Genomic DNA, 17,129 nt, shown 5'->3' with positions numbered 1-17,129 from the left:
ACGCTCACGCAACGCTCACGCTAGTGACAGCCTTACTTATAGTTCGACGTCGCGCCAAAGCGAATGAGCACATTTCGCCTACGGCTTAGGCCGCTCTCCTAGTGTGGCTGCTCTGTGTCTGCAGGCAGCGAGGGGCTGCAAGCTTCCTGTGTTCGCACCTATATCACCTGTGCTTGCTTGTCAGAGGCAGACTATCGCAAAACATTCAACTCACTCCATGAACTGATTGCTACGGCATCTGTTATCAGCAGTCACAACCAGCAACACCAGTAGCAGCCGACTGCAAGCAAAGAATGGGAACGTGCAGTGGGATTTACGTGAACTCGGCGCAAGGCAGATCTTTCCGACGTAGGCTTGAGAATCTTATGGGAACATTTGTACTGTTTCTAAGTTAAGTGTAGGTGTGCGAGGTGGGTGCTTCCTGCGCACGAATAAAAGAACGCTTGCCAATTGTGGATGCTAATCGTTCGCTTGTATCTGCCTAGACACCTCTGCTGGTTGGGAATTATTCCTCTTGCATGGCAAGGTGCGCATGTAGGAGTGTTAAAAATTCTGGAGGCGCTGGGTATCGATCCCAGTACCTCTCGCACACTAAGCGAGCGCTCTACCATCTGAGCTACGCCCACCCCCCCGTTCACTAATAGTGCTACATACAGCCACATCAACGTCACAGACCCTTACACTCCCATTATTCCGCAGACAAACACTACTCTCTATGTATCAGTGAGAGTGTCTTTCAGGTTTCGTGCATTCTGTATCGAATCGTAGTTGGCCACATTAAGAGTGGCACGCATAACGTCGAAAGTAGAATTCGGACACCGCTCTGAGTAAGACGAACGTGTTGTCCACTCTCTAGGCTTCAATGACGTTAAGCCGAGATACCTAAGACAGATCTGCACTCGATGACACCACGATAACAGCCGGTCACCACACTTACATCTTGCTCTCCTTATAACAGTATACATCATATCAGTCTGTGACGCTGGTTTTGCAACTTCTTGCGTCCCTTTATGTTCGCCGCGACCAACACTTACCATGCACTGACCACAAAACATGGAGGAGCCGGAGCTTGAACCCGAGACCTTTCACACGCTAAGCGAACGATCTGCCAACTGAGCTACGGCTGCACACACGACCAAGCCTGGCTATTCTCCATTCTTTGGGACTCTGATGTGCACGGACACGTTGGTTGGTTGGTTTGTAGCGGCGAAGGTACCAGAGTACAAAGGCGCGGACACGTTCATATACACAAGAGTTCCAAGTAGTTTCGATACTCTGGTATTACGAATGCAAATTCCGTCTGTTTTTCACGTCTTAAATGGAAAGGGCGGTCACAAATTGGTCCATTTCACTCCTTGTCGACAATCACACAGCACCTGAGGTAACAAGCACATCTCGAGCCCCATTGTGCTCTCCATTGTTCATGCCAACTCAGTGCCTCGCTCTTTGCTACTGTGTAAAACTCTTGTCGTCCAACTGCAAAACACTGGGACACAACCAGTTTCCGCGTCTCCATTGCACTGATCATACTGCGAAACGCTCCCAAACTTGGCAATCACCCATGCAGCCGACTTTTCCGACTTTACACGACGCTCACGCTAGTGACAGCCTTACTTATAGTTCGACGTCGCGCCAAAGCGAATGAGCACATTTCGCCTACGGCTTAGGCCGCTCTCCTAGTGTGGCTGCTCTGTGTCTGCAGGCAGCGAGGGGCTGCAAGCTTCCTGTGTTCGCACCTATATCACCTGTGCTTGCTTGTCAGAGACAGACTATCGCAAAACATTCAACTCACTCCATGAAGTGATTGCTACGGCATCTGTTATCAGCAGTCACAACCAGCAACACCAGTAGCAGCCGACTGCAAGCAAAGAATGGGAACGTGCAGTGGGATTTACGTGAACTCGGCGCAAGGCAGATCTTTCCGACGTAGACTTGAGAATCTTATGGGAACATTTGTACTGTTTCTAAGTTAAGTGTAGGTGTGCGAGGTGGGTGCTTCCTGCGCACAAATAAAAGAACGCTTGCCAATTGTGGATGCTAATCGTTCGCTTGTATCTGCCTAGACACCTCTGCTGGTTGGGAATTATTCCTCTTGCATGGCAAGGTGCGCATGTAGGAGTGTTAAAAATTCTGGAGGCGCTGGGTATCGATCCCAGTACCTCTCGCACACTAAGCGAGCGCTCTACCATCTGAGCTACGCCCACCCCCCCGTTGACTAATAGTGCTACATACAGCCACATCAACGTCACAGACCCTTACACTCGCATTATTCCGCAGACAAACACTACTCTCTATGTATCAGTGAGGGTGTCTTTCAGGTTTCGTGCATTCTGTATCGAATCGTAGTTGGCCACATTAAGAGTGGCACGCTTAACGTCGAAAGTAGAATTCGGACACCGCTCTGAGTAAGACGAACGTGTTGTCCACTCTCTAGGCTTCAATGACTTTAAGCCGTGATACCTAAGACAGATCTGCACTCGATGACACCACGATAACAGCCGGTCACCACACTTACATCTTGCTCTCCTTATAACAGTATACATCATATCAGTCTGTGACGCTGGTTTTGCAACTTCTTGCGTCCCTTTATGTTCGCCGCGACCAACACTTACCATGCACTGACCACAAAACATGGAGGAGCCGGAGCTTGAACCCGAGACCTTTCACACGCTAAGCGAACGATCTGCCAACTGAGCTACGGCTGCACACACGACCAAGCCTGGCTATTCTCCATTCTTTGGGACTCTGATGTGCACGGACACGTTGGTTGGTTGGTTTGTAGCGGCGAAGGTACCAGAGTACAAAGGCGCGGACACGTTCATATACACAAGAGTTCCAAGTAGTTTCGATACTCTGGTATTACGAATGCAAATTCCGTCTGTTTTTCACGTCTTAAATGGAAAGGGCGGTCACAAATTGGTCCATTTCACTCCTTGTCGACAATCACACAGCACCTGAGGTAACAAGCACATCTCGAGCCCCATTGTGCTCTCCATTGTTCATGCCAACTCAGTGCCTCGCTCTTTGCTACTGTGTAAAACTCTTGTCGTCCAACTGCAAAACACTGGGACACAACCAGTTTCCGCGTCTCCATTGCACTGATCATACTGCGAAACGCTCCCCAAACTTGGCAATCACCCATGCAGCCGACTTTTCCGACTTTACACGACGCTCACGCTAGTGACAGCCTTACTTATAGTTCGACGTCGCGCCAAAGCGAATGAGCACATTTCGCCTACGGCTTAGGCCGCTCTCCTAGTGTGGCTGCTCTGTGTCTGCAGGCAGCGAGGGGCTGCAAGCTTCCTGTGTTCGCACCTATATCACCTGTGCTTGCTTGTCAGAGACAGACTATCGCAAAACATTCAACTCACTCCATGAAGTGATTGCTACGGCATCTGTTATCAGCAGTCACAACCAGCAACACCAGTAGCAGCCGACTGCAAGCAAAGAATGGGAACGTGCAGTGGGATTTACGTGAACTCGGCGCAAGGCAGATCTTTCCGACGTAGGCTTGAGAATCTTATGGGAACATTTGTACTGTTTCTAAGTTAAGTGTAGGTGTGCGAGGTGGGTGCTTCCTGCGCACGAATAAAAGAACGCTTGCCAATTGTGGATGCTAATCGTTCGCTTGTATCTGCCTAGACACCTCTGCTGGTTGGGAATTATTCCTCTTGCATGGCAAGGTGCGCATGTAGGAGTGTTAAAAATTCTGGAGGCGCTGGGTATCGATCCCAGTACCTCTCGCACACTAAGCGAGCGCTCTACCATCTGAGCTACGCCCACCCCCCCGTTGTCTAATAGTGCTACATACAGCCACATCAACGTCACAGACCCTTACACTCGCATTATTCCGCAGACAAACACTACTCTCTATGTATCAGTGAGGGTGTCTTTCAGGTTTCGTGCATTCTGTATCGAATCGTAGTTGGCCACATTAAGAGTGGCACGCTTAACGTCGAAAGTAGAATTCGGACACCGCTCTGAGTAAGACGAACGTGTTGTCCACTCTCTAGGCTTCAATGACGTTAAGCCGTGATACCTAAGACAGATCTGCACTCGATGACACCACGATAACAGCCGGTCACCACACTTACATCTTGCTCTCCTTATAACAGTATACATCATATCAGTCTGTGACGCTGGTTTTGCAACTTCTTGCGTCCCTTTATGTTCGCCGCGACCAACACTTACCATGCACTGACCACAAAACATGGAGGAGCCGGAGCTTGAACCCGAGACCTTTCACACGCTAAGCGAACGATCTGCCAACTGAGCTACGGCTGCACACACGACCAAGCCTGGCTATTCTCCATTCTTTGGGACTCTGATGTGCACGGACACGTTGGTTGGTTGGTTTGTAGCGGCGAAGGTACCAGAGTACAAAGGCGCGGACACGTTCATATACACAAGAGTTCCAAGTAGTTTCGATACTCTGGTATTACGAATGCAAATTCCGTCTGTTTTTCACGTCTTAAATGGAAAGGGCGGTCACAAATTGGTCCATTTCACTCCTTGTCGACAATCACACAGCACCTGAGGTAACAAGCACATCTCGAGCCCCATTGTGCTCTCCATTGTTCATGCCAACTCAGTGCCTCGCTCTTTGCTACTGTGTAAAACTCTTGTCGTCCAACTGCAAAACACTGGGACACAACCAGTTTCCGCGTCTCCATTGCACTGATCATACTGCGAAACGCTCCCCAAACTTGGCAATCACCCATGCAGCCGACTTTTCCGACTTTACACGACGCTCACGCTAGTGACAGCCTTACTTATAGTTCGACGTCGCGCCAAAGCGAATGAGCACATTTCGCCTACGGCTTAGGCCGCTCTCCTAGTGTGGCTGCTCTGTGTCTGCAGGCAGCGAGGGGCTGCAAGCTTCCTGTGTTCGCACCTATATCACCTGTGCTTGCTTGTCAGAGACAGACTATCGCAAAACATTCAACTCACTCCATGAAGTGATTGCTACGGCATCTGTTATCAGCAGTCACAACCAGCAACACCAGTAGCAGCCGACTGCAAGCAAAGAATGGGAACGTGCAGTGGGATTTACGTGAACTCGGCGCAAGGCAGATCTTTCCGACGTAGGCTTGAGAATCTTATGGGAACATTTGTACTGTTTCTAAGTTAAGTGTAGGTGTGCGAGGTGGGTGCTTCCTGCGCACGAATAAAAGAACGCTTGCCAATTGTGGATGCTAATCGTTCGCTTGTATCTGCCTAGACACCTCTGCTGGTTGGGAATTATTCCTCTTGCATGGCAAGGTGCGCATGTAGGAGTGTTAAAAATTCTGGAGGCGCTGGCTATCGATCCCAGTACCTCTCGCACACTAAGCGAGCGCTCTACCATCTGAGCTACGCCCACCCCCCGTTGACTAATAGTGCTACATACAGCCACATCAACGTCACAGACCCTTACACTCCCATTATTCCGCAGACAAACACTACTCTCTATGTATCAGTGAGGGTGTCTTTCAGGTTTCGTGCATTCTGTATCGAATCGTAGTTGGCCACATTAAGAGTGGCACGCATAACGTCGAAAGTAGAATTCGGACACCGCTCTGAGTAAGACGAACGTGTTGTCCACTCTCTAGGCTTCAATGACGTTAAGCCATGATACCTAAGACAGATCTGCACTCGATGACACCACGATAACAGCCGGTCACCACACTTACATCTTGCTCTCCTTATAACAGTATACATCATATCAGTCTGTGACGCTGGTTATGCAACTTCTTGCGTCCCTTTATGTTCGCCGCGACCAACACTTACCATGCACTGACCACAAAACATGGAGGAGTCGGAGCTTGAACCCGAGACCTTTCACACGCTAAGCGAACGATCTGCCAACTGAGCTACGGCTGCACACACGACCAAGCCTGGCTATTCTCCATTCTTTGGGACTCTGATGTGCACGGACACGTTGGTTGGTTGGTTTGTAGCGGCGAAGGTACCAGAGTACAAAGGCGCGGACACGTTCATATACACAAGAGTTCCAAGTAGTTTCGATACTCTGGTATTACGAATGCAAATTCCGTCTGTTTTTCACGTCTTAAATGGAAAGGGCGGTCACAAATTGGTCCATTTCACTCCTTGTCGACAATCACACAGCACCTGAGGTAACAAGCACATCTCGAGCCCCATTGTGCTCTCCATTGTTCATGCCAACTCAGTGCCTCGCTCTTTGCTACTGTGTAAAACTCTTGTCGTCCAACTGCAAAACACTGGGACACAACCAGTTTCCGTGTCTCCATTGCACTGATCATACTGCGAAACGCTCCCCAAACTTGGCAATCACCCATGCAGCCGACTTTTCCGACTTTACACGACGCTCACGCTAGTGACAGCCTTACTTATAGTTCGACGTCGCGCCAAAGCGAATGAGCACATTTCGCCTACGGCTTAGGCCGCTCTCCTAGTGTGGCTGCTCTGTGTCTGCAGGCAGCGAGGGGCTGCAAGCTTCCTGTGCTCGCACCTATATCACCTGTGCTTGCTTGTCAGAGACAGACTATCACAAAACATTCAACTCACTCCATGAAGTGATTGCTACGGCATCTGTTATCAGCAGTCACAACCAGCAACACCAGTAGCATCCGACTGCAAGCAAAGAATGGGAACGTGCAGTGGGATTTACGTGAACTCGGCGCAAGGCAGATCTTTCCGACGTAGGCTTGAGAATCTTATGGGAACATTTGTACTGTTTCTATGTTAAGTGTAGGTGTGCGAGGTGGGTGCTTCCTGCGCACGAATAAAAGAACGCTTGCCAATTGTGGATGCTAATCGTTCGCTTGTATCTGCCTAGACACCTCTGCTGGTTGGGAGTTATTCCTCTTGCATGGCAAGGTGCGCATGTAGGAGTGTTAAAAATTCTGGAGGCGCTGGGTATCGATCGCAGTACCTCTCGCACACTAAGCGAGCGCTCTACCATCTGAGCTACGCCCACCCCCCGTTGACTAATAGTGCTACATACAGCCACATCAACGTCACAGACCCTTACACTCCCATTATTCCGCAGACAAACACTACTCTCTATGTATCAGTGAGGGTGTCTTTCAGGTTTCGTGCATTCTGTATCGAATCGTAGTTGGCCACATTAAGAGTGGCACGCATAACGTCGAAAGTAGAATTCGGACACCGCTCTGAGTAAGACGAACGTGTTGTCCACTCTCTAGGCTTCAATGACGTTAAGCCATGATACCTAAGACAGATCTGCACTCGATGACACCACGATAACAGCCGGTCACCACACTTACATCTTGCTCTCCTTATAACAGTATACATCATATCAGTCTGTGACGCTGGTTTTGCAACTTCTTGCGTCCCTTTATGTTCGCCGCGACCAACACTTACCATGCACTGACCACAAAACATGGAGGAGTCGGAGCTTGAACCCGAGACCTTTCACACGCTAAGCGAACGATCTGCCAACTGAGCTACGGCTGCACACACGACCAAGCCTGGCTATTCTCCATTCTTTGGGACTCTGATGTGCACGGACACGTTGGTTGGTTGGTTTGTAGCGGCGAAGGTACCAGAGTACAAAGGCGCGGACACGTTCATATACACAAGAGTTCCAAGTAGTTTCGATACTCTGGTATTACGAATGCAAATTCCGTCTGTTTTTCACGTCTTAAATGGAAAGGGCGGTCACAAATTGGTCCATTTCACTCCTTGTCGACAATCACACAGCACCTGAGGTAACAAGCACATCTCGAGCCCCATTGTGCTCTCCATTGTTCATGCCAACTCAGTGCCTCGCTCTTTGCTACTGTGTAAAACTCTTGTCGTCCAACTGCAAAACACTGGGACACAACCAGTTTCCGCGTCTCCATTGCACTGATCATACTGCGAAACGCTCCCCAAACTTGGCAATCACCCATGCAGCCGACTTTTCCGACTTTACACGACGCTCACGCTAGTGACAGCCTTACTTATAGTTCGACGTCGCGCCAAAGCGAATGAGCACATTTCGCCTACGGCTTAGGCCGCTCTCCTAGTGTGGCTGCTCTGTGTCTGCAGGCAGCGAGGGGCTGCAAGCTTCCTGTGTTCGCACCTATATCACCTGTGCTTGCTTGTCAGAGACAGACTATCGCAAAACATTCAACTCACTCCATGAAGTGATTGCTACGGCATCTGTTATCAGCAGTCACAACCAGCAACACCAGTAGCAGCCGACTGCAAGCAAAGAATGGGAACGTGCAGTGGGATTTACGTGAACTCGGCGCAAGGCAGATCTTTCCGACGTAGGCTTGAGAATCTTATGGGAACATTTGTACTGTTTCTAAGTTAAGTGTAGGTGTGCGAGGTGGGTGCTTCCTGCGCACGAATAAAAGAACGCTTGCCAATTGTGGATGCTAATCGTTCGCTTGTATCTGCCTAGACACCTCTGCTGGTTGGGAATTATTCCTCTTGCATGGCAAGGTGCGCATGTAGGAGTGTTAAAAATTCTGGAGGCGCTGGCTATCGATCCCAGTACCTCTCGCACACTAAGCGAGCGCTCTACCATCTGAGCTACGCCCACCCCCCGTTGACTAATAGTGCTACATACAGCCACATCAACGTCACAGACCCTTACACTCCCATTATTCCGCAGACAAACACTACTCTCTATGTATCAGTGAGGGTGTCTTTCAGGTTTCGTGCATTCTGTATCGAATCGTAGTTGGCCACATTAAGAGTGGCACGCATAACGTCGAAAGTAGAATTCGGACACCGCTCTGAGTAAGACGAACGTGTTGTCCACTCTCTAGGCTTCAATGACGTTAAGCCATGATACCTAAGACAGATCTGCACTCGATGACACCACGATAACAGCCGGTCACCACACTTACATCTTGCTCTCCTTATAACAGTATACATCATATCAGTCTGTGACGCTGGTTATGCAACTTCTTGCGTCCCTTTATGTTCGCCGCGACCAACACTTACCATGCACTGACCACAAAACATGGAGGAGTCGGAGCTTGAACCCGAGACCTTTCACACGCTAAGCGAACGATCTGCCAACTGAGCTACGGCTGCACACACGACCAAGCCTGGCTATTCTCCATTCTTTGGGACTCTGATGTGCACGGACACGTTGGTTGGTTGGTTTGTAGCGGCGAAGGTACCAGAGTACAAAGGCGCGGACACGTTCATATACACAAGAGTTCCAAGTAGTTTCGATACTCTGGTATTACGAATGCAAATTCCGTCTGTTTTTCACGTCTTAAATGGAAAGGGCGGTCACAAATTGGTCCATTTCACTCCTTGTCGACAATCACACAGCACCTGAGGTAACAAGCACATCTCGAGCCCCATTGTGCTCTCCATTGTTCATGCCAACTCAGTGCCTCGCTCTTTGCTACTGTGTAAAACTCTTGTCGTCCAACTGCAAAACACTGGGACACAACCAGTTTCCGTGTCTCCATTGCACTGATCATACTGCGAAACGCTCCCCAAACTTGGCAATCACCCATGCAGCCGACTTTTCCGACTTTACACGACGCTCACGCTAGTGACAGCCTTACTTATAGTTCGACGTCGCGCCAAAGCGAATGAGCACATTTCGCCTACGGCTTAGGCCGCTCTCCTAGTGTGGCTGCTCTGTGTCTGCAGGCAGCGAGGGGCTGCAAGCTTCCTGTGCTCGCACCTATATCACCTGTGCTTGCTTGTCAGAGACAGACTATCACAAAACATTCAACTCACTCCATGAAGTGATTGCTACGGCATCTGTTATCAGCAGTCACAACCAGCAACACCAGTAGCATCCGACTGCAAGCAAAGAATGGGAACGTGCAGTGGGATTTACGTGAACTCGGCGCAAGGCAGATCTTTCCGACGTAGGCTTGAGAATCTTATGGGAACATTTGTACTGTTTCTATGTTAAGTGTAGGTGTGCGAGGTGGGTGCTTCCTGCGCACGAATAAAAGAACGCTTGCCAATTGTGGATGCTAATCGTTCGCTTGTATCTGCCTAGACACCTCTGCTGGTTGGGAGTTATTCCTCTTGCATGGCAAGGTGCGCATGTAGGAGTGTTAAAAATTCTGGAGGCGCTGGGTATCGATCGCAGTACCTCTCGCACACTAAGCGAGCGCTCTACCATCTGAGCTACGCCCACCCCCCGTTGACTAATAGTGCTACATACAGCCACATCAACGTCACAGACCCTTACACTCCCATTATTCCGCAGACAAACACTACTCTCTATGTATCAGTGAGGGTGTCTTTCAGGTTTCGTGCATTCTGTATCGAATCGTAGTTGGCCACATTAAGAGTGGCACGCATAACGTCGAAAGTAGAATTCGGACACCGCTCTGAGTAAGACGAACGTGTTGTCCACTCTCTAGGCTTCAATGACGTTAAGCCATGATACCTAAGACAGATCTGCACTCGATGACACCACGATAACAGCCGGTCACCACACTTACATCTTGCTCTCCTTATAACAGTATACATCATATCAGTCTGTGACGCTGGTTTTGCAACTTCTTGCGTCCCTTTATGTTCGCCGCGACCAACACTTACCATGCACTGACCACAAAACATGGAGGAGTCGGAGCTTGAACCCGAGACCTTTCACACGCTAAGCGAACGATCTGCCAACTGAGCTACGGCTGCACACACGACCAAGCCTGCCTATTCTCCATTCTTTGGGACTCTGATGTGCACGGACACGTTGGTTGGTTGGTTTGTAGCGGCGAAGGTACCAGAGTACAAAGGCGCGGACACGTTCATATACACAAGAGTTCCAAGTAGTTTCGATACTCTGGTATTACGAATGCAAATTCCGTCTGTTTTTCACGTCTTAAATGGAAAGGGCGGTCACAAATTGGTCCATTTCACTCCTTGTCGACAATCACACAGCACCTGAGGTAACAAGCACATCTCGAGCCCCATTGTGCTCTCCATTGTTCATGCCAACTCAGTGCCTCGCTCTTTGCTACTGTGTAAAACTCTTGTCGTCCAACTGCAAAACACTGGGACACAACCAGTTTCCGCGTCTCCATTGCACTGATCATACTGCGAAACGCTCCCCAAACTTGGCAATCACCCATGCAGCCGACTTTTCCGACTTTACACGACGCTCACGCTAGTGACAGCCTTACTTATAGTTCGACGTCGCGCCAAAGCGAATGAGCACATTTCGCCTACGGCTTAGGCCGCTCTCCTAGTGTGGCTGCTCTGTGTCTGCAGGCAGCGAGGGGCTGCAAGCTTCCTGTGTTCGCACCTATATCACCTGTGCTTGCTTGTCAGAGACAGACTATCGCAAAACATTCAACTCACTCCATGAAGTGATTGCTACGGCATCTGTTATCAGCAGTCACAACCAGCAACACCAGTAGCAGCCGACTGCAAGCAAAGAATGGGAACGTGCAGTGGGATTTACGTGAACTCGGCGCAAGACAGGTCTTTCCGACGTAGGCTTGAGAATCTTATGGGAACATTTGTACTGTTTCTAAGTTAAGTGTAGGTGTGCGAGGTGGGTGCTTCCTGCGCACGAATAAAGGAACGCTTGCCAATTGTGGATGCTAATCGTTCGCTTGTATCTGCCTAGACACCTCTGCTGGTTGGGAATTATTCCTCTTGCATGGCAAGGTGCGCATGTAGGAGTGTTAAAAATTCTGGAGGCGCTGGCTATCGATCCCAGTACCTCTCGCACACTAAGCGAGCGCTCTACCATCTGAGCTACGCCCACCCCCCCGTTCACTAATAGTGCTACATACAGCCACATCAACGTCACAGACCCTTACACTCCCATTATTCCGCAGACAAACACTACTCTCTATGTATCAGTGAGGGTGTCTTTCAGGTTTCGTGCATTCTGTATCGAATCGTAGTTGGCCACATTAAGAGTGGCACGCATAACGTCGAAAGTAGAATTCGGACACCGCTCTGAGTAAGACGAACGTGTTGTCCACTCTCTAGGCTTCAATGACGTTAAGCCGAGATACCTAAGACAGATCTGCACTCGATGACACCACGATAACAGCCGGTCACCACACTTACATCTTGCTCTCCTTATAACAGTATACATCATATCAGTCTGTGACGCTGGTTTTGCAACTTCTTGCGTCCCTTTATGTTCGCCGCGACCAACACTTACCATGCACTGACCACAAAACATGGAGGAGCCGGAGCTTGAACCCGAGACCTTTCACACGCTAAGCGAACGATCTGCCAACTGAGCTACGGCTGCACACACGACCAAGCCTGGCTATTCTCCATTCTTTGGGACTCTGATGTGCACGGACACGTTGGTTGGTTGGTTTGTAGCGGCGAAGGTACCAGAGTACAAAGGCGCGGACACGTTCATATACACAAGAGTTCCAAGTAGTTTCGATACTCTGGTATTACGAATGCAAATTTCGCCTGTTTTTCACGTCTTAAATGGAAAGGGCGGTCACAAATTGGTCCATTTCACTCCTTGTCGACAATCACACAGCACCTGAGGTAACAAGCACATCTCGAGCCCCATTGTGCTCTCCATTGTTCATGCCAACTCAGTGCCTCGCTCTTTGCTACTGTGTAAAACTCTTGTCGTCCAACTGCAAAACACTGGGACACAACCAGTTTCCGTGTCTCCATTGCACTGATCATACTGCGAAACGCTCCCCAAACTTGGCAATCACCCATGCAGCCGACTTTTCCGACTATACACGACGCTCACGCTAGTGACAGCCTTACTTATAGTTCGACGTCGCGCCAAAGCGAATGAGCACATTTCGCCTACGGCTTAGGCCGCTCTCCTAGTGTGGCTGCTCTGTGTCTGCAGGCAGCGAGGGGCTGCAAGCTTCCTGTGTTCGCACCTATATCACCTGTGCTTGCTTGTCAGAGACAGACTATCGCAAAACATTCAACTCACTCCATGAAGTGATTGCTACGGCATCTGTTATCAGCAGTCACAACCAGCAACACCAGTAGCAGCCGACTGCAAGCAAAGAATGGGAACGTGCAGTGGGATTTACGTGAACTCGGCGCAAGGCAGATCTTTCCGACGTAGGCTTGAGAATCTTATGGGAACATTTGTACTGTTTCTAAGTTAAGTGTAGGTGTGCGAGGTGGGTGCTTCCTGCGCACGAATAAAAGAACGCTTGCCAATTGTGGATGCTAATCGTTCGCTTGTATCTGCCTAGACACCTCTGCTGGTTGGGAATTATTCCTCTTGCATGGCAAGGTGCGCATGTAGGAGTGTTAAAAATTCTGGAGGCGCTGGGTATCGATCCCACTACCTCTCGCACACTAAGCGAGCGCTCTACCATCTGAGCTACGCCCATCCCCCCGTTCACTAATAGTGCTACATACAGCCACATCAACGTCACAGACCCTTACACTCCCATTATTCCGCAGACAAACACTACTCTCTATGTATCAGTGAGGGTGTCTTTCAGGTTCCGTGCATTCTGTATCGAATCGTAGTTGGCCACATTAAGAGTGGCACGCATAACGTCGAAAGTAGAATTCGGACACCGCTCTGAGTAAGACGAACGTGTTGTCCACTCTCTAGGCTTCAATGACGTTAAGCCGAGATACCTAAGACAGATCTGCACTCGATGACACCACGATAACAGCCGGTCACCACACTTACATCTTGCTCTCCTTATAACAGTATACATCATATCAGTCTGTGACGCTGGTTTTGCAACTTCTTGCGTCCCTTTATGTTCGCCGCGACCAACACTTACCATGCACTGACCACAAAACATGGAGGAGCCGGAGCTTGAACCCGAGACCTTTCACACGCTAAGCGAACGATCTGCCAACTGAGCTACGGCTGCACACACGACCAAGCCTGGCTATTCTCCATTCTTTGGGACTCTGATGTGCACGGACACGTTGGTTGGTTGGTTTGTAGCGGCGAAGGTACCAGAGTACAAAGGCGCGGACACGTTCATATACACAAGAGTTCCAAGTAGTTTCGATACTCTGGTATTACGAATGCAAATTCCGTCTGTTTTTCACGTCTTAAATGGAAAGGGCGGTCACAAATTGGTCCATTTCACTCCTTGTCGACAATCACACAGCACCTGAGGTAACAAGCACATCTCGAGCCCCATTGTGCTCTCCATTGTTCATGCCAACTAAGTGCCTCGCTCTTTGCTACTGTGTAAAACTCTTGTCGTCCAACTGCAAAACACTGGGACACAACCAGTTTCCGCGTCTCCATTGCACTGATCATACTGCGAAACGCTCCCCAAACTTGGCAATCACCCATGCAGCCGACTTTTCCGACTTTACACGACGCTCACGCTAGTGACAGCCTTACTTATAGTTCGACGTCGCGCCAAAGCGAATGAGCACATTTCGCCTACGGCTTAGGCCGCTCTCCTAGTGTGGCTGCTCTGTGTCTGCAGGCAGCGAGGGGCTGCAAGCTTCCTGTGTTCGCACCTATATCACCTGTGCTTGCTTGTCAGAGACAGACTATCGCAAAACATTCAACTCACTCCATGAAGTGATTGCTACGGCATCTGTTATCAGCAGTCACAACCAGCAACTCCAGTAGCAGCCGACTGCATGCAAAGAATGGGAACGTGCAGTGGGATTTACGTGAACTCGGCGCAAGGCAGATCTTTCCGACGTAGGCTTGAGAATCTTATGGGAACATTTGTACTGTTTCTAAGTTAAGTGTAGGTGTGCGAGGTGGGTGCTTCCTGCGCACGAATAAAAGAACGCTTGCCAATTGTGGATGCTAATCGTTCGCTTGTATCTGCCTAGACACCTCTGCTGGTTGGGAATTATTCCTCTTGCATGGCAAGGTGTGCATGTAGGAGTGTTAAAAATTCTGGAGGCGCTGGGTATCGATCCCAGTACCTCTCGCACACTAAGCGAGCGCTCTACCATCTGAGCTACGCCCACCCCCCGTTGACTAATAGTGCTACATACAGCCACATCAACGTCACAGACCCTTACACTCCCATTATTCCGCAGACAAACACTACTCTCTATGTATCAGTGAGGGTGTCTTTCAGGTTTCGTGCATTCTGTATCGAATCGTAGTTGGCCACATTAAGAGTGGCACGCATAACGTCGAAAGTAGAATTCGGACACCGCTCTGAGTAAGACGAACGTGTTGTCCACTCTCTAGGCTTCAATGACGTTAAGCCGTGATACCTAAGACCGATCTGCACTCGATGACACCACGATAACAGCCGGTCACCACACTTACATCTTGCTCTCCTTATAACAGTATACATCATAGCAGTCTGTGACGCTGGTTTTGCAACTTCTTGCGTCCCTTTATGTTCGCCGCGACCAACACTTACCATGCACTGACCACAAAACATGGAGGAGCCGGAGCTTGAACCCGAGACCTTTCACACGCTAAGCGAACGATCTGCCAACTGAGCTACGGCTGCACACACGACCAAGCCTGGCTATTCTCCATTCTTTGGGACTCTGATGTGCACGGACACGTTGGTTGGTTGGTTTGTAGCGGCGAAGGTACCAGAGTACAAAGGCGCGGACACGTTCATATACACAAGAGTTCCAAGTAGTTTCGATACTCTGGTATTACGAATGCAAATTCCGTCTGTTTTTCACGTCTTAAATGGAAAGGGCGGTCACAAATTGGTCCATTTCACTCCTTGTCGACAATCACACAGCACCTGAGGTAACAAGCACATCTCGAGCCCCATTGTGCTCTCCATTGTTCATGCCAACTCAGTGCCTCGCTCTTTGCTACTGTGTAAAACTCTTGTCGTCCAACTGCAAAACACTGGGACACAACCAGTTTCCGTGTCTCCATTGCACTGATCATACTGCGAAACGCTCCCCAAACTTGGCAATCACCCATGCAGCCGACTTTTCCGACTTTACACGACGCTCACGCAACGCTCACGCTAGTGACAGCCTTACTTATAGTTCGACGTCGCGCCAAAGCGAATGAGCACATTTCGCCTACGGCTTAGGCCGCTCTCCTAGTGTGGCTGCTCTGTGTCTGCAGGCAGCGAGGGGCTGCAAGCTTCCTGTGTTCGCACCTATATCACCTGTGCTAGCTTGTCAGAGACAGACTATCGCAAAACATTCAACTCACTCCATGAAGTGATTGCTACGGCATCTGTTATCAGCAGTCACAACCAGCAACGCCAGTAGCAGCCGACTGCACGCAAAGAATGGGAACGTGCAGTGGGATTTACGTGAACTCGGCGCAAGGCAGATCTTTCCGACGTAGGCTTGAGAATCTTATGGGAACATTTGTACTGTTTCTAAGTTAAGTGTAGGTGTGCGAGGTGGGTGCTTCCTGCGCACGAATAAAAGAACACTTGCCAATTGTGGATGCTAATCGTTCGCTTGTATCTGCCTAGACACCTCTGCTGGTTGGGAATTATTCCTCTTGCATGGCAAGGTGCGCATGTAGGAGTGTTAAAAATTCTGAAGGCGCTGGGTATCGATCCCAGTACCTCTCGCACACTAAGCGAGCGCTCTACCATCTGAGCTACGCCCACCCCCCGTTGACTAATAGTGCTACATACAGCCACATCAACGTCACAGACCCTTACACTACCATTATTCCGCAGACAAACACTACTCTCTATGTATCAGTGAGGGTGTCTTTCAGGTTTCGTGCATTCTGTATCGAATCGTAGTTGGCCACATTAAGAGTGGCACGCATAACGTCGAAAGTAGAATTCGGACACCGCTCTGAGTAAGACGAACGTGTTGTCCACTCTCTAGGCTTCAATGACGTTAAGCCGAGATACCTAAGACAGATCTGCACTCGATGACACCACCATAACAGCCGGTCACCACACTTACATCTTGCTCTCCTTATAACAGTATACATCATATCAGTCTGTGACGCTGGTTTTGCAACTTCTTGCGTCCCTTTATGTTCGTCGCGACCAACACTTACCATGCACTGACCACAAAACATGGAGGAGCCGGAGCTTGAACCCGAGACCTTTCACACGCTAAGCGAACGATCTGCCAACTGAGCTACGGCTGCACACACGACCAAGCCTGGCTATTCTCCATTCTTTGGGACTCTGATGTGCACGGACACGTTGGTTGGTTGGTTTGTAGCGGCGAAGGTACCAGAGTACAAAGGCGCGGACACGTTCATATACACAAGAGTTCCAAGTAGTTTCGATACTCTGGTATTACGAATGCAAATTCCGTCTGTTTTTCACGTCTTAAATGGAAAGGGCGGTCAC

The 17,129-nt window shown here is 49.6% G+C and overlaps 4 non-coding genes across 4 annotated transcripts; all 4 read right to left on the bottom strand.

Annotated features, from left to right (window-relative positions):
- Positions 1–553: 553 nt before the first annotated feature.
- Trnat-agu (transfer RNA threonine (anticodon AGU)) lies at positions 554–627 on the bottom strand. The gene has a single exon. It is a non-coding gene; the product is annotated as a tRNA-Thr (tRNA).
- A 1,504-nt stretch (positions 628–2,131) lies between these two features.
- On the bottom strand, positions 2,132–2,205 carry Trnat-agu (transfer RNA threonine (anticodon AGU)). Its single transcript has one exon. It is a non-coding gene; the product is annotated as a tRNA-Thr (tRNA).
- Positions 2,206–3,710: 1,505 nt separating this feature from the next.
- Trnat-agu (transfer RNA threonine (anticodon AGU)) lies at positions 3,711–3,784 on the bottom strand. Its single transcript has one exon. It is a non-coding gene; the product is annotated as a tRNA-Thr (tRNA).
- A 10,975-nt stretch (positions 3,785–14,759) lies between these two features.
- On the bottom strand, positions 14,760–14,833 carry Trnat-agu (transfer RNA threonine (anticodon AGU)). The gene has a single exon. It is a non-coding gene; the product is annotated as a tRNA-Thr (tRNA).
- Between the last annotated feature and the right edge of the window lie 2,296 nt (positions 14,834–17,129).

This window comes from Schistocerca gregaria, chromosome 3, assembly GCF_023897955.1.
Source record: "Schistocerca gregaria isolate iqSchGreg1 chromosome 3, iqSchGreg1.2, whole genome shotgun sequence".
NCBI classification, from domain to species: Eukaryota; Metazoa; Arthropoda; class Insecta; order Orthoptera; family Acrididae; genus Schistocerca; species Schistocerca gregaria.
The sequence above is the reverse complement of the archived record's forward strand: the minus strand, read 5'-3'. Positions and strand labels throughout refer to the sequence as shown.